General features: G+C 34.7%; 1 pseudogene; it reads right to left on the reverse strand.

Moving 5' to 3' along the window:
• Positions 1 to 9784: 9784 nt before the first annotated feature.
• LOC122124828 lies at positions 9785 to 9881 on the reverse strand (annotated as a pseudogene).
• Between the last annotated feature and the right edge of the window lie 9659 nt (positions 9882 to 19540).

Below are 19540 nucleotides of genomic sequence, written 5' to 3' on the forward strand. Positions count from 1 at the left end.
TTTGTGTCCTCTTTATATATTATGGTCATAATAGTGATTTTTCTTTTTGTTATTTCTTAGACACTAAAGAGGAGCTTATTTCATATGCTCCTCCTATTGACTATTAATTTACATATGTAATTTAAAGAAATATCCTATTCAGGAAAAAAAATTATATAGAATTAGAAGATATTAAAATACTTGTTTCGGAATCATTGTAGCATTAACATTGTAGCATTAACAAATATGTGCCCTCTATCTGTTGGATATGTTTTCATTTCTGTTATAGTGTCCTTTGAATTATGAAAGGTTAATACTTGATATAATCCAGTTCTTGCTTTTCTTTAGCTACTAATGTTTTCCATGTCAAGTTTTTAGAAACCTTTACTGAGCCAATGTTATGAATTTTTATATTTATATTTTATAGGTTTTTACATCTCACATTTAGGTTGATAATCATTCTTTATAAGGTTTGAGGTAGGCCAGGTGCCGGTGGCTCATGCCTGTATCCTAGCTACTCAGGAGGCTGAGATCTGAGGATTGTGGTTTAAAGCCAGCCAGAGCAGGAAAGTCCATGAGACTCTTATCTCCAATAAACCACTAGAAAACCGGAAGTTTTGCTGTTGCTCAAGCAGTAGAGTGCTCACCTTGAGCTGAAGAGCACATGGACAGTTCCCAAGCCCAGAGTTCAAACCACATGACCAACATACAAACAAACAAACAAAGGATTGAGGTAGTAGTCTAAGATCATTCTTTAAATCTAAAGAGGCAATTCTGCCAATACAACCATTTAAGATTCTGTTTTATTTCATAAAGTCATAGCATCCTTTTCAAAAGTCTGTGGTCCATAAAACTAAGAATTTATTTTTGAAAAATCTGTTACCTTCTTCTATGTGTCTGTTCTTATAGTAGAACTATGTTATCTTCACTAAACATGGTAATACGATTCAAAGCTAGTATGAAGGCTCCAGCAACACCATTTTACAACATTGTTCTGACTGACCTGTATTCCTTGAATTTACACACGTGATTGTTGAGCATGTGGACCAATATTCTCCAGAGATATCTAGATGTTGGATAGTCACTCATATTTCACACCTTGTGAAAACACAAACCCCCGATATTATATTTAGAAAAATGTCTTTAGTGATTGCTCAAAGCAAATAAAATTAATTTAGGAATGAGTTAGGTTCAGGTAACATTATAGCATAATAAAGCTGAATGATAACGACTTGAGCTGTACTGCAGAACGGGGGGGGGGGGGGGAAATGGTGGACCACATAGGAGTTGTATGTCATTGGTATTGTTTCAAAAAACAGTAAGACTTCAGAGAAGAGAAGGAGAAAAATAAAGTGTCCTGAATTAAGTTTCTTTTTAATCCACCTGATAGTTTGGACTGAAAGTCAGATAACATGGAAAAAATAAAATAGAAAATAAAGCATTGTATAGAGCTGTTACAATGTAAAAAAGCTGTAATAGGAATATAATTAATTTCCAAAGAAATAAGAGAAAAAATAACAATAACAATTGCTAACGTGGATAGAAGTTGGATCACATGCATGAAAGAAAAAAACCTTAAAATGAATATCTAAGGGTTCATTTTCCTGACATCACATTATCTGACCTTTTCCGCTTGACTCATACATATATTAGATATTGCAAATAAGGAAAACCCTAGTCAGTATAACTTGTGGAGGAGATGGGGAAAAACCAGTTGTTTAAGGATACAGGTGGACCTGTTGCAACAATGAGAAGTACAAGTTGTCATGTCCAAAACGAGCTTTACAAAGTCGGTGCGGGGGGGGGGGGAGGGGGGAGAAGGGGGGGAAAGGAGAAGGATTGGGATTAGGGGGGAGGAGGGAGGCTGGGAAGGGAGGTGAAGGGTAAACAAAGGAGGAGGCTGCAATGCTTGGTAAGAAATGTACGCATTATCCTGCCCATGTAATTATAACCCCTCTGTACAGTATGTTCACAAATAAAATAAAATTAAATTAAAAAAAAAGAAGTTGGATCACATTTTATCATATATAATTTTGAAAAAGCTTACTAGGAATGAAAATTTAAAAGTCATAACTTAAAACACAATTTGTATTATAACTAAACAGTATAGTTCAGTGGTAAAACATTGGCCTAACATATGGGAAGCAATTGTGTGATTTCCTAAGCATTACAAAGTACACAAAAAGCACACACACAAAAAAAACCACATAAACACACACACACCATATACACACATTTGGGATATTGTTATTATCATATGAAACAGAGGAAATTATCACAAACAGTAAAAATATTTTAATATATGAAATCATAATATTGCTCATAGTATTTAAAAGTTTAGTAGAAATAAAATAGTCACAAAATACTTGGATTCTTATAGATTAAGTAAATTGAAAATTAAGAAATAAAAGACATGAGAACTTTGCAAACAAGTTTTAAATAATAAACATTTTGAAACATGTATCCTTTTATTTTGACAAAAGATTGTTGTTACTGGTGTTTTAATTCAAGATTTAGAATATGATAACCAGGTGCTCTATATCTTGCTAGGGATGGCTATATCTCTAATCATTTCACTCTGGAAATTTATGATAAGGTCTCATAGTTTCCCATTCTCTCCCGAATTACAAACCCTATTTATACATCCCACCATAGTTAGAAAATGGAAACCACAAATCACTATGCCCAGTTCAAAGAGACTTTTTTTTTAATTTAAGTACAAATATTGCCAAAAAGTGACCATGTAATTAAGGCTTTTTTAATAAAGTATGTGCTTCTTGAAAATAAAGTATTTGTTACCTGGACAAATATGTTTAGAACTATGAGATAATAAATTTATTTAAATTCACGAACCATATAAAATTTAAGAAAATAATTTTTAAATATTCACATGTTAACTATTTTGAAAGCAAAATATATGTCTGAATAATTTACATGTGTTAAAATTATGCAAAACTAAATTAACTAATCCTACAACTCTGAATAAAAGAATTACCCTAAAGAAACAAAAGAAAATAATTAAGCTCAAAATTTGAAATTTAGAAAATAAAATGAAGTGTACTCTTTGGTTGACTTAAGTAACTGTAAGCCTTCTGTATATCAATTTTATAATAAAAAATGCATGAACAAAGACAGCAAATTACCTATTGATCAATGACGACAGGAAAAGCATCAGTAGTTTTTTTTTTAATTTTTATTTATTTTTTATTGTGAAAATACTGTGCAGTTGGGTTACAATTAGATGGCAAGATAATGAGTACATTTCTTAACAAGCATTGTAGCCTCCTCCTTTGTTTCCCCTTCCCATCCTTTCCCAGCCTTCCCCCCTTTTCCCCACACAATCTTCCCCCCCACACACACCAAAGTTTTAAAGTTCATTTTCGACATGACAACTTGTACTTCTCATTGTTTCAATGGTCCACCTGTATCCTTATTTAAATGACTTGTTTTTCCCCTTCCCCTACACAAATTATACCGACATCAAATACAGTGAAAGAAGGGGTTATACTGTGGGGGTGGGGGGGACATACAAAGCAACAAAGAAATAATCTTATAAATGCGTTAGAAACAAATGCATGAAAGAAAAAAAAACATTTGAATACATTTCTTAGGGTTCATTTTACCTAACATCAACTTATCTGACTTTTTCTGCTTGTCTCAGACATATAGTAGTTACTGCAAATAAGGGAAACCATGAGACGTATGTTTCTTTGGGCCTAGCTCACTTCGCTTAATATAATTTTTGCCAAATCTTTCCATTTCCTAACAAATGGGGCAATGTCATTCTTTCTGATGGAAGCATAGAATTCTTGGCTTTTTTTGAGTGTGCAAAAAAAATCAATGAAAGAGGTAACAATATTTCTTCCATAATAAATGTACTCATTACCTTATTTATGTAACTGTATCCCTCTGTACATTACCTTTACAATAAAATTAAACTGAAATTAAAAATAAACTAAATAATATACAAATTAAGAATTCATAGAGAGCTAGGAAGGTGGCTCAGTGGTAGAGCTCTTGCCTTACATGCTTGAGGCCCTGGGTTAGATTCCTCAGCATCACATAAACAGAAAAAGTGGTGCTGTGGCTCAAATGGTCGAGTGCTAGCCTTGAACTAGCATTGAGGAACAGCATCCAGGCCCAGAGTTTAGGTCCCAGGACCAGACCCCCCCAAAAAAACAGAATTACTAGAAACCATTGGTTAAAAAATACTTCAACTTCAGCAGAGAAGCCAAATGTTTAAAAACTGTTACAAAATAAAGTAATAAATCAGAATATATTAATATTAATAATCATAAGATGAATTTATAGTGGTAGTCAAGTATGTAAGAAATGAGGCAATTTGCCATTCGTTCACACTTTCTACGTGAGAAAAAATTTTCTAGGTCTTTTTAAATATTTAATAAATTTAATGAAGAAACTATTTTGTTACATCATATGATAATTAGATGAAGCTGATATTAGAGCAAAGAGCAGATTGTACTAAGTTTCTGGATGTTAAGGTATATACTTACTTTGGTTGTGGGAAATTGTGTTCAACTTAGGGTCTTGTTTTTGTTGGACTGGTGTCATATCAGTGGTTAATTTTAGGATAGGGGTTCCCTTTCCACAAGAACATGCACCTGATCTGTCGTTTTAGCCTTCCCATTATCAATGGCATAAGAGTTGCACACCAACTTGTCTAGCTTCCTACCTTGGCTGGCCTGGATTCTGCAGTCCTTCCAATCTTAACCTGTAGATAGTGCAGGATGGTGGAAATGATCCAATGCACCCAGCTATAGATTGAGAAGGAAGTCTACTAAACTTTTGGCCTGGGTTCTGTTCTCAAGCCTCCTCAGTAGTTAAGAGTTCAGATGGGAACCCCTGGTGCCAAGCAGTAAGAGTATTTCTTAAGAAAACTAGACATATATATGACTTAGGCATGTGAACAACTCAGGACAAGAATAAAAGAGCAGTGAAGCATAGAGGACAGGCCCAATTTTAACTAGCTACTTGGAGGATGAATAAGCTTAGCTAGCTTCTCTGGAGGCTGAGATATGAAGACCACTATTCAAAGCCAGTCCAATCATGAAAATACATGCGATTATCTCCAAAAAAACAGGAGTGGAACGATGGTTCAAGTGGTAAACCACTATCCTAGGTCACAGAAGCTTAGAGATGATGAATGAATGAGCACTTGCACATGCATGTGCGTGTATACACGTGCATGTGTACACACACACACACACATAAGTATTGCAATGTGAAGTTCTTTTTTTACCTTGCTGTACTCTATTTCCCTGTATTAGTTTACAAATTAACAAAATCAGCTAAGCACCTATTTACATAAACTCATCATGTTTCTCTAAAGTCAACTCTCTTTTAGGAAGGATGCTTTTATTTGACCCAAATATAAACTATTCAAGAGTTTGATTCTTCTCCCTCAATTCTATAGAATCAGATGATTGTTGAGCTTCCTCCTAGCAAAATAATTTTGTGAAATCCTGCGTCAAGCAACGCATTTCTTTCACTGGAAGGAAAGCCTCTTACAAACAATTAATAATAGGTTTTTCTTCTCTTTGCTTACATCTGTAGTTTAATTATCTGCATATATTTCATGATCTGTCTGTATATGACAAAGACTGCTGTGAAAATAAAAAGACCCTTCGCAGCATTTATCATTTATATACCATCCATAGATATGAAGGTGTTTAAATATTATTGAAATTGCTTGGGAATAAATCATGTTCATCTTGACTATCGTGAAAAAGAAGAATTGGTTTCTCAGCACTTTAGGTAAGAACTTGATTGAAAGAAACAAAAGGAAAAGTGAGGAACAACTCAACACATACATTGAAATGAAACACAATAAAAAAATAAAAATAACCCAAGAAAACAAATTAATTCAGTACTCATGAACCTGCAGGAAATGCAAAGACTTAAAAAAAAAATCAGCTATGACGAGCTTATGAAAATCCATACTACCTGGGAGTCTACTGTTGTGAGGATAGAGGTTAAAGCCCAGACTGGACAGTAAGATCTGTACACAATGCCATGCACCTGTTATTCTAAATTCCAGGAAGAATAACATAACATGGACTGAACCCAAGGTCATACACAAGTATCTGAAAAATAATAAGGATAATTTAGGGTTGGGGACATGACAAAATGGTAAAAACACCCATTTAGGGGGCATAAGACATTCAATTCAAACTCTAATATTTGGGTATTAAAGTAAAAATCTATGATTTTAAATAATTGGAAAAATTGTAAGATTTGAGTATTTGAGTGGAAAAATGAATGAGAGAATGAACCCATAGTGCAATCCTTTTAACTTAAGTGAAAATGTTTTATGGTACTTCAGAAAAAACAGAGTTACCTTCCAAATGAGCATGGTTGTGCATTTGGGTGATGGAAATACTTTACTTACACATGTTTAAATTAAATAGATGTTTATTTGGGTAGATTGTACTTCTTGAACTAAGAGCCCGGATGATGTCGCTGAGATTTTTCTCTCAAGGCTACCACTCTACTACTTTGAGCCACAGTTCCAATTCTGATTTTCTGATGGTTGTTTGGTGATAAGAGGCTCCTGGACATTCTTGCCCAGTATGGGTTCAAACCATGATCGTCAGATCTCAGCCTCCCAAGTAACCAGGATGCCAGGCATGAGCCGTCGATAGTTTTAATAATTTAGTAAATTGTACAGTTACTGAAGTTATACATTATCATTATAGCCTGTGTAATATATGTGTGTATGTATATATCAATGCATACGGATAGAAATATTTTAACATATTTTTGTATCTACAGTAGATTTATGAAATCATCCATTATAAAATTAAATGGAAACAAAAGTTAATAAGGAGCAAATCAAAGGAAATTATCACATGTTTCTTGTTGTTGAATGGAATGCGAATTGTGAGAATCAGTTTGGGAAAACCGTCTCTACGTTAACAATCCATCTATTTGCCCATGTTGTGCAACTTCACACATGAGTGTCAAAATCAAACCACACTTTTTGCCTTTGTTTTAAACTCACCTGTTATAATTTATGGGTTAGATGAAGTAATCAAATAAAGATTAAAATAATATGTGAGGCTATGAATTAGAGCTGAAAATGATTTTAAATATGATAATAGCTAATTAAATTACATATTTTTTACTTTTACTCTGTCATGTCCCTCATTCCCACATTAGGAAAATATATAGAAGGTTCTCACTTAATTATATGTCCAATTATGTAAAAAATGTATTGAAAGAATATGGGCACTGTGTGGTTTTAGCTTATTGAGACCTGTAGGGGGAAAGGTGTTTCTGAGGACTTGCAATACATTGTGATGAAGATGAAGGGAGGGATATTCTTATTCTGGAAAACTAGCTAGAGGATTGCTCCTATAAAGGTAGTGATGAATTCTTCCAAAGGGTTACAGAAAATCACTTTCACAACCATGTTCACTGCTGCAATATTCACCGTAGCCAAGTTACGGAAACAGCCCAGATGTCCTTTGGTGGAGTGATGGTTGGAGAAAGTGTGGCACATATACACAATTGGATTGCACCCATCCATTTGAAGACTGTTACATTATTTGCAACGAAATGGATAGATCTAAAAATATATTAAGTGAACTAAGTCAGAGCCAGACACACAAAGGACCCATGCTCTGTCTCATATTTGGAAGATAGAAATTTATACAAGTTTATACAAAAATATTAACCAAAGCATGCTATTTGCAGAGGATTATTTCAAAGGTTTAATTTCTTATGAAATTGAACTTTACTCCAACAAAATGAATACCAGGAAACTATCACTTGGAAGATATGAGGGGAAGTCAAAAGAAAGGAATAAAGAGAGTTATGGAGGAAGAGAGTGAAGGTATAATATTCAATTCAGATAGTATGAAACTAGAAAAAAATTAAAGTGGGGTGAGGTTTGGAAGGGTGTCGAAAAGCTATATAAAGATCCATTATACTTAAAAAACTGATTTGTTTAATGGAAATTCCCTTGTACAAGTATTTAAGATAATAAAAATATAATTAAAAACAATGGAGACATTTGATCTTAAATTCTATTTCCATCTCTTTTAAAAAGTAAAATTATTTGCACTATAATTTGATCAGAGGGATGGATTTTGTGGCTAGCTAGATCATTGCACATCTGTCTCTCTCTTCCTCTCTCCCTTTCATGGTTCTCATAGATAATAAGATTGCTCCATAATTATCCTAATTTATTTTGCTTTTATATTTTTGGTTGCATCATTTCACTTTCTCCTCTGCCATTTCCCAATTCATTTACATAGAAAGCATTATTTCCTATTTTCTCATTCCTAGAATAAGCTGCTGATGAAGACACCACTAGTCCTCATTTTCATTCTGTACCTTTGAATACGGAGGAAAATCTTTCCCCTGCTCTCTACCAATTCCCTACTCTCCATTTAGAATAATTTAGAATAGTAAAAATGAAAAAAGAGAAAATAAATAATAGTGAAAAAAACAAATGCAGAAAATTCACCGGATTTTTCTGACCATTTCATCCAATGTGAACTATTGGGAAAATACATGGACAGCTCATTCTCACTGGCACTCAAAGTCTCTGGTTAGGCAATTGCTATGAAGTTGAAGAACAAGATGAAAAAGTGAGAAATGGTATCAGTTTCTTCTTTGTTCTGTTGAAAATAACCGCCTTACTACAGTGCAGAGAAGACTTTCCAAAAAGACCACTCATGTGAATACTAGGGATGACGATGAGTATACCCCTCTTCATCGAGAAGCCTACAGTGGACACTTAGACATTGTCCATGAGTTGGTGGCTCAAGGTAGATATTCCTGGAATAATTGTGAATGGCTGGACACCCCTGCACAGTACTTATACATGGAATAATACCACAGTGGCTTCTTTATTTCATCATGATACAGATACAAAGCCCAAACTAAAGGCCTCTTGACCCCCTTGCATCTTGCTGCTGGGAATAGATATAGCAAAGATATGCTGGATCTCCTTCTGGTGAACCATTATTTCAAACCATGTCTGAAGCACAACTTGGAAGAAGCTGCATTTGATATTGCCAAAAGGATAAGTATGTATTACTACCTCTTTGAAGTTTTGGAAAGCTGTACAAATTGTTCTCCTAAGTCCTAATGAATCAGTTAAGTTTCTTAAATTTCAAAATTGCCAGTCCATCCTATGTGTCCATACAAAATATTTTCACAATACAAAGCAACAGCAATATCTTACTTTAAAAATTCATGGATTCCATGGTATTCTTCCAAGTGAATTGCCTGACTTTGATGTCAAAATATATTCGAGTTGTTTGTATACATCTATAATGATTTCTATAGAGTTTGTGATTTTTTAAATCATAAATAATTTTAACTTATCTGTTGAAATGAGTAATACAGAAAGTAAAGATATTTCTGGTGCATGTCTGAAAAAAGTATATTTAAAAATATTTAGTATTCTGTTTGTGTAATGTCCATAACCTATTTCATTCTCTCCTAGATATAATCCTTTGAATTCGACATTGTTTTATAATATATAGGTTAATTAATAAATGTGTCCTTTCAGATTGCATTCCATATAGAAACAGTTTAAGATTCCTTTAATTCCTAGGTCCTTAAAGAATTTTATTTCTTTAGGATAAAATGACAATGTTATCTTATTTCAAAAGTTTTATAAAGGTTATGCTATGTAAAGGAATTTGTAAAAAGTGAAGATTGAATGATGTCAAACTAACTTTTATTTCTGTGAATTACATGTATTCTTACACTTGTATATTTGTAATCAACTTTTTAATAACTGTTTTTAATTTCTTGCATCAGAAGAATGAAAAATATGCAATACTTCACAAATTTTCATATCATCCTTGTACAAGAGCCATGTAAATCTCTGTATTGTAATTTGGGTAGACGTGCTGCTGAAGCATGTAGTATCATGGAAATTTAAGTAGTTAATGATGCAATCTTAAGACGGGCATATATCTTTGGTTGCCTATTTGTAAGAAGGAAACCTTATTGTTCCCAAAATTGCAGTTCATCTTATTTCTGTAAAATTCTGTGTATGGTGGAAAAAACTTATATTGTTTGTTCAATTGCTCACATTTGCAATTTTTTCAATGACTATTTTAAGTCTTTTTCATTTGAAATTGGATCATACTTTGCAGCCTTTATATCTAGGTCCAAAGATGATGGATTTTCAAGTACTTATTTATTAACTGATTTAGCTTTGTGGAGATAATGGAGTCAAAGTAAGCCTTGCTTAAAAGCTACTTCTAAACTTCTGCAGCTTAAAATCTCCCAAATGAGGTCTTACTGGCACAAATGTCTTCCTGACCCTTTATCCTTGCTCCATGTAGGAACAGACGAACCAGAATCTTACCCTGACAGCATAGATTTTCTTATTGGAGCAAAACTAATCTGTTACAAGGGATCATAAAGAGACAAACAGTTCAGACAGTACTGTTCAGACTAGAAGGTATTTTTTCAAAATATAATTGTTTATTACACACTAACATTTCAAAAGAAGCTAAAGCCAAGAAGGTGAAAAAATTGTTCATATGTATGATTACCTAATGTCTTGGCCTGTCTACCATCCAAGCAGGCAGGAACTTACACCACTGATTTTCTATCACCAAATATATTCCATAGCTCCAAAAGAAGTCCATATGTTTCTCCTCGCTATTAGGACTTAAATTGGTAATGTTTTAATCACAGTGTTTCCTCTTGCCTCTAGGCTGTATATCTCGGAATGGTAAAGCTTTAGCTCTAATTCTACCAAACACTGAGGTAGAGGTAATGGAATAATACTTTAAAACCGTTGCCTCTTGTGGCTCAGTGGTAGAGTGCTTGCCTTGCATGCCTGAGGCCCTGGGTTTGATTCCTCATCACCACATAAGCAGAAAGAAAAAAAAAACTGTTGCCTTTGATACCCTTACCACAACAGAACAATGCCAAACATTTTCTAATATTATATATTATTATATATTTTATATTTACATGTGCTGATTTTATATTTCACACAGTGAATCTTATTAGAATTAATTGATAATTTGAAAAATTAATTGATATTTATTCCAATAAATAGATTGGAATATAAATAATCAGGATTAGAATATATATTAGAATATAAAAATTATCAATGCAATGTTTTCGGTATAAACTTGTGATAACTTCTAAATGTTCTTGGTCTTCTGAATTCACATGGTAAAAAAAACAATGTTGTTTGCTTCTAATCTATAAGGGATTTTACTTTGCTGCTCTGTTTATTGTTTTAACTCGCTGGTCCCAAACTGTTTTTCTCCATGTTTCTGAAGCATTCCTACTGATTATACTCAAATTTTTCTGATATGATGTCTAAAAGCTATTATTCTTCTACAGGATCCACGGGTCCTAGGATCCCAGGTCCCAGTTATCCGCATCATCAGATAACTAAGGCAAGAATTCTCACCTACGTCCATGCAACATGCCAACAGAAAGTAATTGAAGACCCATCTCAATTTCTCATTTTCTATATTTCAGGGCCCAATTCCTTGAAATGCAGGAATTATCAGTAAGCAATTGGGAAATGCAAGGCAACTTAAAATGCAAGATGAAATCACAAAATGTGAAAGTACAGTAATTCAAACTTTTAATTTTCAGATGACCATCATATATGATTGAACAAGACCACGAATGTCACTAGATCATTTGTAATACCCCTCTCCTAATGATTAATGAATAATTTCATTCCAGCATCAGCAGGCCAAAAAATAGTTCCTGGAACAATAGATCCATATTTGGTCTACCAATGCTAGGAATACTTGACATAGAGGTCAAATATAATTCAGAAAAACATTAATTGAGAAGATCCTTAGTGCTTCAAAACACTGGTACTTCAGTAAAACTTGGTTCTGTAGTATAAAAATGTTGTCATTGTCAAACAAATGATAACCTACATTTAATCTCCTGAAAGTATATTCCTTTTCAAATAAACTTTTAAAAATCACATTTGCCAAATAACACTTTACAAGTAGATGATATTTAGTGACATAAATAGTTTTTCAAGGGGAGGGAGCAAGTTACAATAGAGTTTATTTATTTACCCTGCACTAATGCCAAACAGGTTCATCCATTCATTAAAGTGTAGAAATTATACCCCCCATCATTTGTTTTTTCAGTAGGTGACTTCAAAAATTTGTTAAATAGATCAGCCTCCCATATTTCAAACCAAAACATTAGCTAATAAAGTAAATTTCATCACATACTAAGTACATTTTAAAAAATCACAAATAGTTGCCTTATCATATGGTGTTTTGTTTTCCCTATCTGTCTAACATAGTAAGAAATATGACTTTAAGTCTTGAATACGGGTACTCATCAGAGATTTGACAAACATAAAATCTTTCTTCTACTTCTATCATATTCCTCTACAATAGTAAATTTTAGTTTTCTTCTTTTTCCAAAACTTATTGGTAGTAGAAAATATTATCTCATGTAAAATAAAATAACCAAAAACCACAGTGCAAAGCCATTTATAAAACTGGTACTTAGCAATACATTCTAAGCATTTTTTAAACTTTCTTGTTGACTACAGTTCATTAAGCTCTTCCAATCATGGAGGCAGTTAAGATCAATGCTAAGGGTTTCGAGCATCTGTTGAGCATTCAGGGAGTGTAACCCATCTTCCTTGACAGCGGCCCGGTATTTTTGGGTCATGGGGGTACCATTGGTTAGGTCGTGCAGATGTTCGGTGGACGTTTTCAGGGAACATGAACTGGGGTTCAATTATAGGCTTGGCTGTCATTGCCATGGTAGATGTGGGGCCTGTGAACAACTGTTGTATTACAGAGGGAACAACGAGTTTTTGTTCTTGGGCAAAGTTGGATATCTCTGCCCAAGGATACAAAATTTTCTGAGAAGAATTCCCAGGCTTGCCTAAACAGCCAAAAGAAATGATTGGGCAGGCTTCCTGTGACTGATAGTGTGGGGGAGATGGTTGTACAAGCGTAGCTGGCTGGCCCCCTGGGTCACCTGTTAGTGGAAGTTGTTGGTTATCTGTGTTCTTGCTGGAATTGTTTGCTGTGTCACAAGAAGATGGGAGTGCTAAAGCAGCTTCACAATTTTCCTTTTGTTCTGTTTCTTCTTGCAGCGAGGTGTTAAACGCTTGCAGAGTTTCCCCTTCTTCTTTCCCTGATAGACAGTCTTGAATAGCTACTACAATGGGGTTAAAGATTAGGGGCAGCTCAGAGCCGTCATGGACTTCCTTTTTATGAACTGCATGAAGGACGAGGGTCCACCTGTCTGGATCCCAAAGGGCCCCGGAGTCAATCCAGGGATACAATTCATTCACTATTTCCCATATTAATCTAGCTTCCTTTTGTAATACTTTTATCTGCCTACTCCGGAGCAGGGCAACAAATGCTTGTGATTGAGGCTCTCCTGCTGCTGGGGGAAGGCTGCCCATGGAGGCACTAATTTTGCACTAGACCCTCGACCGTCCATCTGCAGAAAGCGATCGAGCCACTCGTTGGGCACCACTTGTAGGGCTAGATCTCCAGCAGGAGGTAAGCATGAACGACTCACACAAGGAACACACGTTGGGAGAACAGGCTTATGCAGGTCTGGTTTATTTCTGCACAAGGGGGGGATTATATAGCCCCAGCTTTCCCAACCTCCTGAGTCCTTCCCAGCCAATTACTTAGTGGGGAGTTGATGTAAGGCACTTGTGATGGGCACTGCTTGGTGACAGGCACTGATTGGTCTTCCCGGGCTTGTAGGGAGCATGGACAGCTCATTTCTGGCAAGCTAGGCAGACATGCCTGTGGGTCACGTCTCTATTAGCAGGAAGTGTGCTTCAACTGCTACTCTAGCTGACTCAACCAGATCTGACCGGCTCTACCCACACTACATCTTCATGGTTTTCCTTTTAAAACTCTTTTATTTGGATGTGGAATTTATTTTCATGCCTTCATTCAATCTGTTCTGCATTGTAGTGTCCTAAATAGGCTCCGTAAAATCACTTTAGGTAGCAAAAATATTAAGACAATGAATATCAAAAAGTTTGGCCTCCCTCCACTCCTGAAGTCAATATGCTTAGCTAGGGCTTCTAAGAATGAGTTTTCTCGCCTTTTCAATTTGCTCAATTATTTTCTGATCCCAAAACTTTTTGGCTTATTTAATAAGTGAAGTCCTCAATATTTCATGTTAATAAGGATATTACATATTGTAAACTACTAAAAAATGTGAAATCATTGGTTTCAAGTATCCAATCAGATTTTTTTCTGTTGTTGAGTGCTTCAAGTGCAAAGACATTGTGGAAAGTATTACAAACAGAAAAGTGTAAACCCAATACCTTCTTTCAATGTTGAGGGTACTTTCTCCCTAAATATTTGGACCCAAATTATCTTTTTCAGAGAATTACTGTTTGGTAATTAAAGTCAATTCACAAATTTTGATGTCTTTTTTTTTTTTTTAAAGAACTTTTAATTTAAATTCCACTACAACCTTGTTTCACACAGTAAGAGTAGATTTCCTGGGTAAGGACAATTCTCAAGGGAACCTACAGGATTTATAGAAAGGTTTCTGAGGTTTGTTTAGTGTGAAAATGAGCCATCTTCACCCACTTTGCTCCCTCTCAGCAAAGTCTCCATGGATTACTTTGCATGAACGCCTATTTTCCCAGGCAAATTTAAATTTTCATAATAGGCAAAGTTGTTAAAAATTTGAACAAATAAAAATTTACCTGTTATAATTTTAAAACTCTTTTGAAATTCTTTTATTAGAACTGCGAATTCACCAATCCTAACCCCACCTTTACCATGAAAAACAGTTAACATGTTGTTTTCATGATATAGTGTCCATGAAACTATTATTTTCCAGTGGCTTTGTTATGCGTATATAAAACCATATAAGCTGATTCTGAGCAAAATGAACTCCAAGATATGAAAACGAGAATATTATTTGCAGTTGTTGTTTTTAATGTGCTATGTGATTTCTGTTTTCTTTGGGGTTTTTCCCCTGTGCTTTATTCCCTGCTGTATTTGATTTTGGTAGCCTGTGTATTGTGCATATATTTACGTTAATTAGAGAAGGGAAGAGGAACAACAAAATGGTGAGACAAAGGACAAAGGCAAACCAATGCAATAGCAATACTCACAAGACAATATGTTGTAAATATACATTACAACTTGTGAGGAGTATTGGGGTGAAGGAAAACTGAAGAAAATCAGGGAAGGGGTATCAAGTTTGCAAAGTTATTTATTCATTACCTTAAAATTGCTGTAACCCCACTGTACATCACTTTGACAACAAAATTAAATTTAAAAAATAAGCTGCATGAAATAACATTTCACTGTATTGGTATAGTAAATATTATTCTTTATGTAGTACCTTTTTAAAAATCAGTACTGTTTGGCGTCTCATTTGAATTAACTATCCTTTTTAATCAGAGGACCATCAACTTGAATGCTATCTGATTAGACAATATTTTCACAATATACTTACCAATATTTTTAAAAAAGAATATAGTACTTTCTCATACTAAAAGCGAAAACAGTTTAATTCTATGGAAACCTATAACTTTTAAAAATAAATAAGTTGTTAAGAAGACAGAATATATGGGTTCTTCAACATTCCAATGACCAATAACTACTCATTTTCAAATTCAGAAAATTCCATACCTGAGAGTTTCAAAACAGTACCGGCTTGCATGTTACGTAATTCTGCAATAGATGCATTTTTCCATGGGGTGTTACAGATTGAGAGTCAACAGAAAAATAACCACATTCTGGTTGAGGATAAAACTATGTACCATAGGTAATAATTCTTCAAGAGTAAGCAATTGTTTATCACAGTAAGCTATTTTTTTATGACCACCAATCCCAATATTTATGACATAGAGTCATCCTAGTCCAACAGTTTTCAAATTTTAGGGTGCACCACAAACTTCCCTTAATTCACATCATGAATAGCTTATCTCTACTGTGAAAAAAATACAACTCTGCTAATGTGATGCCACACATGTTTTGGAAAGAACACCACAATAAACTGGGTTGCATCATTTCCCCCCCACTGTTATTCTTGAGATGGGAACACTTGCAAATATTATTTATATTTATACTTTTTTAACTATCATATAAATTCTGGATGCTAAGGTCAGAAGATTACAGTTCAAAGCCCATCCAGGCAGGAAGATTCCCTAGATTCTTATCGTATAAACTTATCAGCAAAAGTCAGACACAAGTGGCATTGAGGTTGAAGGGGGAGAGCACGAGCCTTGAGCATAAACAGGCTCAGACACAGTGTCCAGGCCCAGAGTTCAATCCCTAGGACAAACCAATAAAACAAAAACAAAAATAAAAAGAAACCTCAAAACTAACATTTTTCTCATTGTATACAGTGGCAAATAATTAAGGAAATTGCTTCCTGTGTTACGTACAGGTAGAAGAAAGTAGATGTCACATGATTATTCTCTTCATACCATGTTATAACAAAGACTCCAAAAATTGCTCTTATTCTAAATTTATAAATTAATATCATCAATTTTTGGCAACTCTGTCTACACCATTCACATTATCATTTTATACATTAATTATTGGAATTATCTATTAACTAAGTTCTAATTATAACTCTCTTGAAAGAATATTCTAGGAAAATAGAATGCAAAATCATTTGTGAATTTGTCAATTAAACCCTCTACTTAAAAAGAAATTTTAGCATCCGATAGAATATGAAATTAAAAACAAAATCAAAATATTTATTTTAAATCTAAATTCTAATTTAGCAAGATCTTCAAAATCCTACATTAGACAAACTTTTCTATTTTTTTAGGCTTAAATTGTTGTAATCCTACATCATTTCTTTGAGATACAACAGAATGATGGTTATTTACTTTTTCAAATTTTGGATGGGATCATGAGTCATTTTGCATCTAGGAATGATCTGTAATGAAGAGAGAATTTAAAACACAAGTGAGGATTAAGTATGAGTTGCATTTCAACAGAAAATTTGACTTCTCAAAACATAGTGACAAAATTAGCCCAAACGTCCAGTTATGTATTCCTTTCTGGTTTGTTTTTTTTTATTAAGACAAAATTATACTACCTGGTCCAGGGAAGGTATCACTATGTAATTCCACTCTCTAGTCTCCTGTCTTAATCTCAGTGCTAGAATTCTAGGCTTGTATCACATTGCCCTGCCATAGTTTCTTGGTTTATTTAATCTAGATACAGACTACCAATTCTGAACTTCTCCAGGGATATAATACACCATAGTGACTGTTCAGACTGCTTATCTACTATTTTCAAAGATGTTCTCACATTTGACACAGGATATGAATATTTTCAGATGCACTTGCGGGGTCTCTGATTCGTTCCTCCGTGGATGTGATCCCTATAATAATGATTAATTGACTCTCTTACTATGTCTGGACAGTACCTATGTAATATTCTCAAACTTTTTTGAAGGAAGTTCACTTGAGGATTTTCTAATATTAAAAATTAACCCTTGATTCGAGTCTTAATCAGGATATATATTCTGTTGTTTTCTAACTTTTCTACACATTCTGAGAGTTGTTTCATTTGTGTATTTGTGTGTGCACATATAAGTGCCTCTGTGTGTTTGTGTATGTTTCTATGTATGCATGCAAAAGCCTCAACCTCTTATTCGGCAATCTTGCTCATAACTGGTATTCCACCACCTGAGCCATTCTTCCAATCCAGCTTTTGGCTTCTTTTTTATATGTACTGTTGGAAAGACTGTCCTGCCCAAGCTGGATGCAAACTGAACTTCCCAGACTCCTTTTCATTCTAAGGTTTTATTTCTCCAGGAGTATCAACTTTTAAACTACAAACATTTTTCTGAGGGTAATATCTAAGCTGTAGCCCAGATTTTTAACTCAAGAATTCTTTTTTTTTTTTGTTTTGGTGGCGGGGGTCCGGTCATGGGGCCTGAACTCTGGGCTTGGGCGCTGTCCCTCAGCTCTTCATCTCAAGGCTAGCACTCTACCACTTGAGTCACAGCGCCACTTTCGGCTTTTTTCTTTTTGCTTATGTGGTGCTGAGGAATCGAACCCAGGACCTCTTGCATGCAAGGCAACTGCTCTACCTCTGAGCCACCTTCCCAGCCCCTAACTCAAGAATTCTTATAAAGATAGATGAACACACACATTACTTATCCTCAGTTACACTGTTAGAAATGTGATCTAAGCTGGGTTGTGGTGAGATATGAGGATTGGGGTTCAAAGCCAGCCCAGGTATGAAAGTCCTAGAGACTCTTTTCTCCAATTAACTAAAAGTAAACTGGAAATGGCACTGTGGATAAAGTGGTAGAGCATTAGCCTTGAGCTGAATAGAAGAGAGACAGCTCGCAGGCCCAGAGTTCAAGTGCCAAGACCACCGCCAACAAAAAAAATATACATATGCAAGTGAAGAAAAAAAAAGAAATGTGATCTTAGCCACCAGTTCATTGCTAATATAATCCCTGCTCTCACAAGATGGACATTTTTTTTTCAGTTAAATCCATGCTCATATATCTGACTTGCTTTGGGAACAATATTATTCTTCCATTCTACTTTCTACAAAATTGCATGATTAACAAGCATGATTTAGAATGAGAGTGGCCTCATAATTCATGTTCCATGTAGGAGTCTTGCTTTCTGTATATCACTCCCATAAATCTACATACTGGACTTGGCTTTATTGTTTCAATGTTGTCTTATTTGTAGTTTGCTATATTGTATTGAAGCCTTATACTTAAACACAGAACTTCTCTTTCTCCTATTATTGCTATTGATTCCCTTACTGTTAGCTCATGTACATTTGGGAAATTATGAACAGCACATACACTCACAAAAAGAATGTTCTGAGAACCTTCTTCCCATTTAAAATTCACCTTAATTTACAGAGAACTTACAAAGTTTGAACTCAATGTACTCATTTATAATGTATTTATAAGCAATATGAATTTCATATTTTCTATTTACTGAGTTGTCTCTGAAACACGTGTTACCTCAGGTCCAAAGGTGTCCTAGTGTTATTTCAGTGAAGCCAGAAAGCATTCATTATATTTCAAGCAGCACCATCGATTGTTACTGGAAGTAACTTTTACTGGATGTGGAAAATGACACCAGGAGAGGAATAGAACATAGAGGATTAACAAAGTTCAAGTTACCTTGTGCTTTCCGTTTTACTGTACAAGAAAAGTATCCCAAGACTTGAAGGAAACGCTGTCCCTGGCTTTTCCCGAGTGTGTTCTTTACTCATATAAAATTTTTCTGTAAACTTCTAGTTGAGAGTATTACAAAAGGAAATAATGTACCATTTGAAGACCAGCATAGAACAAAAGGAAATAACTTTGTTTTAAAAGTGTTCTCCTGCAAAAGAACAAAGAGGTTTTAAAGTGTCATATGGATGGACATTTCACCCCGAGATGATTCTCTTGATGCAGGAGTCAGTTATCAATTCCTTTGGTCTGGTCCTGAGTTCTCCAGAGCAATAAGGATTCCAAAAAAGCAGGATCCAGTGAGTATGATCAGCAAAAGGAGCCTCTTTTCAGACCAATACTCTTTTAAGGAAGGTCCCAAAGAAATATCTGGGATTTTTGTTTGTTT

This window comes from Dipodomys spectabilis, unplaced genomic scaffold, assembly GCF_019054845.1.
Source record: "Dipodomys spectabilis isolate Male_0828 unplaced genomic scaffold, ASM1905484v1 ptg000249l, whole genome shotgun sequence".
Classification (NCBI taxonomy): domain Eukaryota; kingdom Metazoa; phylum Chordata; class Mammalia; order Rodentia; family Heteromyidae; genus Dipodomys; species Dipodomys spectabilis.